The sequence below is a fragment of the Misgurnus anguillicaudatus genome, chromosome 3 (assembly GCF_027580225.2).
Source record: "Misgurnus anguillicaudatus chromosome 3, ASM2758022v2, whole genome shotgun sequence".
Lineage (NCBI taxonomy): Eukaryota > Metazoa > Chordata > Actinopteri > Cypriniformes > Cobitidae > Misgurnus > Misgurnus anguillicaudatus.
Window position 1 is genome coordinate 24,700,700 of NC_073339.2, and position 8,971 is coordinate 24,709,670.

The 8,971-nt window shown below is 33.6% G+C and overlaps 1 long non-coding RNA gene across 2 annotated transcripts; it reads right to left on the minus strand.

The window, feature by feature from the left end:
- Positions 1-4,302: 4,302 nt before the first annotated feature.
- LOC141361746 (uncharacterized) lies at positions 4,303-8,638 on the minus strand. Of its 2 annotated transcripts, XR_012367913.1 has the most exons (4): positions 8,296-8,638; positions 7,512-7,551; positions 7,238-7,383; positions 4,303-5,264 (listed from the first exon to the last, which is right to left on the minus strand). It is a non-coding gene; the product is annotated as an uncharacterized lncRNA (long non-coding RNA). The 2 variants fall into 2 exon arrangements; XR_012367907.1 differs by lacking the exon at positions 8,296-8,638 and having other exon boundaries at positions 7,512-7,892.
- Between the last annotated feature and the right edge of the window lie 333 nt (positions 8,639-8,971).

Genomic DNA, 8,971 nt, shown 5'->3' on the forward strand with positions numbered 1-8,971 from the left:
ATCAATCCATCAGAATGCAGCTGCTCAAAACTACTCATCAAATAAACCTATTTTAATTACAGTTATTGATGGTCGTTTTCGAAGCACTGCTTCATGAGGCTTCGAAACATTTACGAATCTTTTGTTTCGAATCAGTGGTTCGGAGCTTGTTTCAAACTGGCCCAAGTCACGTGATTTTAGCAAACGAGGCTTCATTGCGTCATAACTGTTTCGAAACGTTTCGAAAATCCGATGGTTCACCACTAGGGGGAGTTGATCACATGACCAGTGTCTAATATGTTTAGGTGAACTCGGGTCAGTTTTATTATGAAAGTTCATAAAACATTTATCCTTCTGACTAATAACACTGCCATTTTGTCTGCTTTTTGTTTATAGACAGATTTAATGACAAAAATGTGCATAATTTAAAGGGTAGTTAGTTTTAATGATTTGTTTGCCCTAAATAAAACTAAAAACACATAATAGACATTTAACTATGTCTTAATTAAGTTAAATATTTTTTTAACATATTTTAATACAAATCTTGCTATTATTTTGTTAAAAAAGTGTAAAAAGTTTGGATATATCTGCTTTTACACTATTTTGACCAGCAGGGGTCGCCAGCGTGTGTGGTGTTTCAAACTGCTTTGAAAAACTGAATCAATTTTGAAGCAATTGGTTCAATTGATTAAAAGCTTCGAAAAGCTTCATTTCTCCCATCACTAGGTTCAATTGATTCAAAGCTTCATTTCTCCCATCATAAATTACAGTTTGTCAAACACATCAAAACTAATTTGAAATGAAAAATTATATTTCAAACCGTTTGTTTGTTTGTTTGTTTGTTTGTTTGTTTGTTCAACAAACATCCTAGAACTTATTGCCTAATATATGACTATTTATTACTCACATACCTATCTAATGGTGCTACACTTCTGCAAGATGGTGCCAGAACAACAATTACCCACAATATACTGCAAAATCTTCAGCCAATGGGATGTATTGGTTACTTAACTTAATCTGTTACAATGTTATGTTGGCTAAACAAATAATTTCAAAGTAAAGCTGACAAGACACACAAAAAAGTTGGATGGACTAGATTAAATTAAGATATATTATAAATATAAAATGTTTTACCGGCGTTTTGCCAGTTTTTACAATTCATTGCATTGTGGGTGCAATAACCCCTGCTGCACTCTTTCACTTTTGCCACTCTATCGCCATCTCTGTTTGAAACCTAAAATTCAACTTGTTTGCAAAGTTATTTTCTAAACATGGATGATAAATTTCAAACTTCTAAACTGCTGTGAGAACAAGATACAAGTGCTCAACTATTTTAGCATTCACACACGTTATTTAGTAGAAAGATATTATTTTTCCACCAATTTTGTTACATTAAATCAACAGTTTGTGTTTGTTTTAGATTCATTTGAAGTCACCATTATCGCGATTACTGTTTCCTTTAGTTAGGCATTTGTCCCTTGACTCTTACTGAACTCATTCTTCTCTTTCAGTAATTGCAACAGTGTATTATTAAGACTGCTTGCTAGCTGGTGGAGGAAAAAAATGTTGTACATTATTCAAAAGGCCATGGCATGAAAATCTGATTTTTTTCCTGTTAAGTGTTATAGTTTGGATCCAAGTACTTTTCTCAATCTAGAAAATACGAAAAAGATCAACCCAGTAAATTAGTTTTTGTAAACCATTCTTTTTGCTTCGCAAATTGATTCAGTTTTTCGAAGCATTCCAAACACCATGCATACTGGTGACACCTGCTGGTCAAAATAGTGTGAAAGCAGCAAGATCTGTCCAAACATTTTACACTTTTTACAAAATAATAGCAAGATTGTTCTAAAAATATGTTTTTAAGAAAAATAAATTATTTAATTTACTTAAGACTTTACTTAAGAATTTACTTTGTTTTTAGTTTTATCTATGGCAAACAAACCATTAAAACAAACTCCCTTTTTAATTATGCACACTTTTGTCATTAAATCTGTCTATAAACAAAAAGTAGACAAATGGTAGTGTTATTAGTCAGAAGGATGAATGTTTATGAACTTTTATAACAAAACGGACCCGAGTTCACCTACACTGTTCATTAGTGATCAACTCCCCCTATTGGTGAATTGTCGGATTTTCAAAACGTTTCGAAACAGTTATGACGTAATGAAGCCTAGTTTGCTAAAATCACGTGACTGGCCAGTTTGAAGCAAGCTCCGAACCAATGATTCGAATCAAAAGATTCGTAAATGTTTCAAAGCCTCAAGAAGCGTGCTTCGAAATCGCCCATCACTACTGTGCTGTGGTTGGATAGTGCAGTTTAACGGGGCGGTATTATTATAATAAGATGTCCTTATGACATCATAAGGAGAACCAAATTTTAATTATCTAATTTTTCATGTATTTGCAGAGAATGGTTTACCAAAACTGTTACTGGGTTGATCTTTTTAACATTTTCTAAGTTGATAGAAGCACTGGGAACCCAATTATAGCACTAAAACAAGATCAAGATTTAGCTTCCAGACTAAAGAATTCCAGAGTTTTAGGAATTTGACAGTTGACAGTTGACAGTTAAAGGGTTAAACATGGAAAAAGTCAGATTTTCATGTCAGGCCCTTTAAACATGAAATGAGAAAAGAAGAATAAAGCATATAAAGTAGATACTCTATAAATGACACTTTATTGAATAAGACTGATGTAATGCGTTTTGTTTTTTGTTTGTTTCTATTGTTTACCTATTTCCTTAAAGCCACTTTCTATTTTGTGTAGCTCAACAATCTTTTGCTGACAGTCTTTGGTTTTACCCATTGTGATAAATGAGTTTGTTACATCATATTTATTCTCCTGTGTAACTGGAAGATATGACTGTTGGGCAACATCATGTTTCTAGTCACCTTGATGTGCTAAGAAAATGTTTGTATCAATGGGAATATACTTCAGAAATATTTTACTGATAAATTTCTGGGGGGGGGGGGGGGGGGGGGTAATTGTATCCAGTGTGTATTAGAGAAAACCATTTATTTCTTAGTGTAATTCCCCCCACACTTTTTCCCACAATTGTTTAACATCATATTTTTTATCATATATTTATTCAAACTCAAAATGAGAAACATTGTGGGTTTATTTTCACAGCTTTCTTTGCTCATATTTACCAAGGGGGGTAATATTTTTGTTCACAACTGGTACCTTAAAGGTACACATCTCTAATAAAATGGTACATGGGACCTTTTTTTCTGGGTGTGTAAATCTTCACATTGTCTTGGCCTGCATTAAGACTGTGTTTAAGTCCTTTGATTTGTATTAGAAATTAAACATCTGAGACAATATAATACAATATATTTTTGATACCTTGTTTATTTAAAATGTTTTTCATTGAATAATATCATAAAGAAGCATTCTTTTATAAATTGGAAATATTAAACAAATAATTGTAAAATTTCAAACTTGTAAACTTTTAGGGAAGCAGGATCTTGTTCTTGAAAGCTATTGAACAAAAGGATTTTGCATTGAAGAATCCCACAGAGAACTGTGTTATTCTAAATTGGACATATTAAGCCAAAACTTTGCATTTCACCCTTGTAAAATGTTCTTGAGGGTTCAATACACATTTTCATCTTGTTTTAGAGTAGCAGGTTATTCTTAATTTGACATAAAAGGGCCAAAACTTTATATTTAACCCTTGTAAAATATTCTTGAGGGTCCAATACATATTTTCCATCTTGTTTTAGAGTAGCAGGTTCTTGTTCTTAAGAGCTTTCGAGCAAAATGATTTTGCATTGAAGAATAAATTGGACATATTAGGCAAATAATTGGTCATTTTAAACTTGTAATGTGTTCTTTGGAGTACAGTAAGCCCCTTGTTCCCAAAGCTATTAAATAAATAGTTGTATATAGAATTCCCATAGATAAAATGTGCTGTGATAAATAATCAATTCTAAGCAAATAATTGTACATTTGAGAGTTGTATGTTCTTTGAAGTACACTGAAAAAAAAAATCCTTTCAATTTACGTAATTTTAATGTGTACATCGGTCCCACATGATCCGATTGTTTAAAACCAAAATAATTTTCCTCAATAAATTTTTATGTGTCAGACCAAAATATTTTAATTATTTTAAGTAGTCTAATAGAAATATGTTGACTCAAAGTGATATTTCTCTTTACTATAACACATTTATTTTGTAATGTTTAAGTAATTTTATTATGTAAGGGGACTAGATTTTCATCTGTAATTCCAAAATGCTTTTTTAATGCTTATATTATGGGATTATGTAACTCTAAAGCAATTTCATTATGTCTCTGGCACCAGAATAATCACCCATAATTATCCAAATGTTATTTATTTTTTTTAAATACAAAATACATTTGCATTGGCATAAAAAGCAAAGAGTTTTGTACAAATGTTTAGTGATATTGAGGCAAACCACTGCTTTCAGATCATCAATTCATTTAAATCACTACACATTAATTCAATAACAGTCAATAACTATTACAACAATCAGCACATGCAGTACATACATAAAGGGGCAATTTCCCAAACAGGTTGTAGATTAAGCCATGACTAGGCCCTAGTTATATTACAATATTTTTACAAAAATAAAGTTTACAAACAAACCTACCTTACAAAAACAACACTGGAGCACATCTTTACACAAAACAATGGTACTGATATATGGCATTGCAAAAGTCTGACTAGGAAAAGCCCCATCTGTGAAACTGACCCAAATGTTTAAAATATAGTTACTATCACAATAGATTTAGAAGTGCTAAAGCACAAACACTGCATTCCAAAGAGACATGCAAAACAGTAAGTACTATTATTTTTAAAATGGATTTACAAACTGGAAAATATCACTCCTTCAGAAAGTCAGAGCTACAGTTTTTTTATAAACTGTTAATCAAAAATTTATCAAAAACAAAATACAACAACCATTTCCAAAATTGACTCTGAGCAGCAAACTGTTAATGTATTAATAAGAGAAAACACTTAAAACAGATAAAAAAGTCAAAAATGAGCAGCACAGTCTTTCTGATCCTTTCACTGAAAGAAACTGTTCGTTGAAGTTACTCTCAATGCAGTTTGGATTTCCTCAAAAATAAAGCGGAGATCAGGATAGCTCAGGTTTAAGGCATACATCAGCTCAAACACGATGTTGCAACACCTTCATGGCTTCCAGGACTATACAAAGATCCTCTTCTTCATCACAAGAAGCATGTTGTTTGAGAGCACAAATCCCAACATTGGTGTCTTCATATGACCTCACTGATGCTGACTTCATCCATGCCCTGTACAAAACAGACAAATGTAGTTAAAGAAACAGAAAAAAGGTTACTGTTACAATAAAAGTGTCATTGGAAATTAGTACAATGCAAACAAATATAAATGTAAGTATACAGACCCATGTGCATTGCCACAGCATGTTACAATTGGTTACAAATACATGGGTTACAAAGCAAGGCAGCTGCACTGTCCACTGCTCTGGGTGTGTGTGTGTGTGTGTTCACTAGGGATGCTCCGATCGATCGGCCGATAATGGCATTAAATGACTCGATCTGTGCTCGCTAAATCTGCCGATCTCATAAACCGATCTTTCGGTTTACTTTTGTCATCAAAAGGATCCTGAATGTGGTTGCAATTAAAGACATTTTTTTACGTAGCACAAGCATTTTTACAACCCTTTGCTCATGTGCGGCGTGCAGATTTGTATGTCTCTCTTTGCCTTTACAGAGATATGCGTATTTTCTATGAGGACGCGCTCCGGTCAACAGCGCGAGGCGTCTTCACATCCCCATCAAACAGCGTATACAGTGTTTCCCACAGGATTTTGAGGAGACTGTGGTGATGATGATGACGTCCCCCGCTAATTAGCATATATGTGACGTCATCATGTCGTGTTTGCGTTTGATCTAGTGCTGGCACCTGAAATATGTTTCACTTTTACTCTTTGATCTGTATCTGTATTTGATCTGTATTATATATCAAATTATATTTTAAGCCGAATTAAGCTGTTTTAAATAGTGAAATAAAAATGTAAATGGTAATCATGAAAATTCTATTTGTGGGGGCCAGTGTTGATTCTGTGGTGGGCCACCACAAATAAATCAATGTATGGGAAACACTGGCGTATACAACACATATCTATCACGGACAATTGCATCCTCATGCCAAAAGTTTCTTATTTGCATGCGTCTTAAAGTTTTGAGCGTTTAAACTTTTATTTTCCTCACAGCTGCTTGTCTGCGTTCAGCCGCCGCCCACACACACAGCAGCCTGTCATCAGTGCACGTGAACAGAGCGATCTCTCTCTCTCTCACGTCTTAAAGCTGCAGTAACCTAATTCATCTCTCAATAAAATCACTCTCTGCTCTTGACTAAAGAACTTTTATACTTCATACGAATGCGTGTATATTTAATTAATACAGTAAAGACTGTGAAGTGTTTTATTTTCAGTACTTTTAGGAGACATAAGCCTTTTTAAAGCCATATTAAATTTCTCTATGCAGAATAAATATTTGTTGTGCTTATTTATTTGAGGCACTATTAAAACAATAATATACCCAATTACTGCAAGTAATATAACAAAGGCAACATCTGTGGTATTATTTTATCTAGAAAAAATGTAACAGTTACAGTCATCAAAGAGCTTGCATATCAGCTTTAAAAAAATCAGAATCGGTATCGGCCGATCACGAAGATTACAAATCGGTGATCGTATCGGCTGCAAAAATCCTGATCGGAGCATCCCTAGTGTTCACTACACTGGAATGAGTTAAATAAAGAGGCCACGTTTCGAGTGTGTGCTACCATACCTGACAATCACATCAAAGTGAATTCTCTCATTTTCTCACTCTCATGTTGTTACAGACCTGTATAAATGTCTTTGTTCTGATAAACATGAAGGAAGATATTTATTTTGAGAAATGTTTGCAACCAAACTGTTCATGAGCCCCATTCACTTCAATAGTATTATATTTCCCCACTATGGAAGTGAATGGGGCTTAGGATTGGTTTGGTTACAAACATTCCTCAAAATATCTTCCTTAGTGTTCATCAGAACAAAGACATTTATACAGGTTTGTAACAACATGATAGGGAGTAAGTGATGAGAATTTTTATTTTTGGGTGAACTACCCCTTTAAATCTTCCCAGGTGTTTTAATGACCGTGTGCCAAAAGATGTTGTAACTAAAACATACTAAACGTTCTGTACTTCCAACAATGTTTACACATTTTTATGTCTATGAATCTATATTACTTACTTCTGTCATTTGATCATTAATTGTTTGAAGTCTTTTTGCAAGCTGTCCTCCTTTCTGATAGAAGAGTTTCGTCAGGTTTTTGGATTGGAGGTCCAGGTGACACAGGAACATAAGACAGTAGTGATTCTTTTAAATTCAGCATTTATCTGAAAACAAATTAACCAACCATTGTATATTTGAGTACTGCGAGTCAAAGAATAATAATTGTATATTAGTTACAAAAATAAGATATATAGCTCCTAACAGCAGTACAAAAGTGAAAGAAATGACTTACCAATGTTTTTGAGTGTGTAGCGCATGCAAGGATGATGGACCTATAAGAGGAAATATTCAGATGTGAATCAACACACAACCTCAAATGATGAAGACCACACATACACAGAGCAATAATGAAATAAGTATTATATCTGTCATAGGACGCAATGTTGGACAAAATTAGACCGTAAAACAAGGTTCTCTTCTGAAAACGTCAGCTTTAAGGTGTGGTCACTTCAAAGCGATTTTTTTTCAGTTAATATACCAGACGTCACGCGAGACATTTAAAAAAGCTTTTTCTAATAGAATCAAGTGTTGCTCATGGCGTAGCGAAGTCACGAATAACTGACGCGGGTCTGATAATCTGATTAAGCAGACAGTTTGTTTCATACGCAATGTCATTATTAATGTAGTCAATTGATATCATCTGGTAAATTAACTTACTTACATGGATAATGTTACTCTGGACAGAATAACTTTTGGTTAGCGTTTTATTTGTCCTCCTGACACGTTTCCATAGAACAGCTGAGTAAAAAGTGCCTCAAAAGTCAACTCAAAGCTGACAGTTTTCAACTCAGATAAAACTACCAAACGTGAAATAACGTTAAACAGCTGACGTTTTTACAACGCTGTGTTTTTCTTTATGAGCTTGACTGACTGTTAACTTACGTTACTCCACCAACCTCCTCCAAACTAATATTTACTACAAGTCATTGCAATGGCTACATATTGTAAACAAAAATAGTCTATCTAGTGAAGATATATCACGTATGAAGCGAACATAAATAAATAATAGAACTTACTTTAATAACGTGGTGTCCGTCTGAGAGAGTTCTTCTGACTGACTGCTGCTGCGTCTTCATTTTGGCGCCCAAAACAAACGATCTTTATTCTTCTTTTATGGCAATCGATGTCCTTTTCATTGAGCTATACTGCCCCTGCTGCTCAGGAGGTGCCGTTTTGTGTGCAAACCCAATTTTATTGCTTTAAGTATTCAATCCAATCAATTTTAATCAATGTGAGAATAATGTGTTCATTTTACATTCAAACAAAATATTTTAATCCTAATCAATTAAATTATGTTTACACAAGGAATATAAATATTTTGTGTTGCATATACATGTTTATTTTATTTAAATTCAAAGACCCACTAAGTCCATTTTTTTCAGTGTACAATGCTGATTTCCTTTCATGCTTTTGACCAGTGAACCCATTGTTTTTAAAGTTATTGGAAAAATAGAGTTGCATAGAGAATTCCCATGAAGAAATGTGCTGTCATAAATAATCAATTTAAGCAAATAATTTTATTTTTAAAAGTTGTAATATGTTCTTTGGAGTACAATGCTGATTTCCCATCATGTTTTTGAGCAGTGACCATACTGTTTCTAAAGCTATAGGAAAAAATTGAGTTGCATACAGAATTCCTACAGAAAACTGTGTTATTATAAATTGGACATATTAAGCAAATCAGGGCCGGCC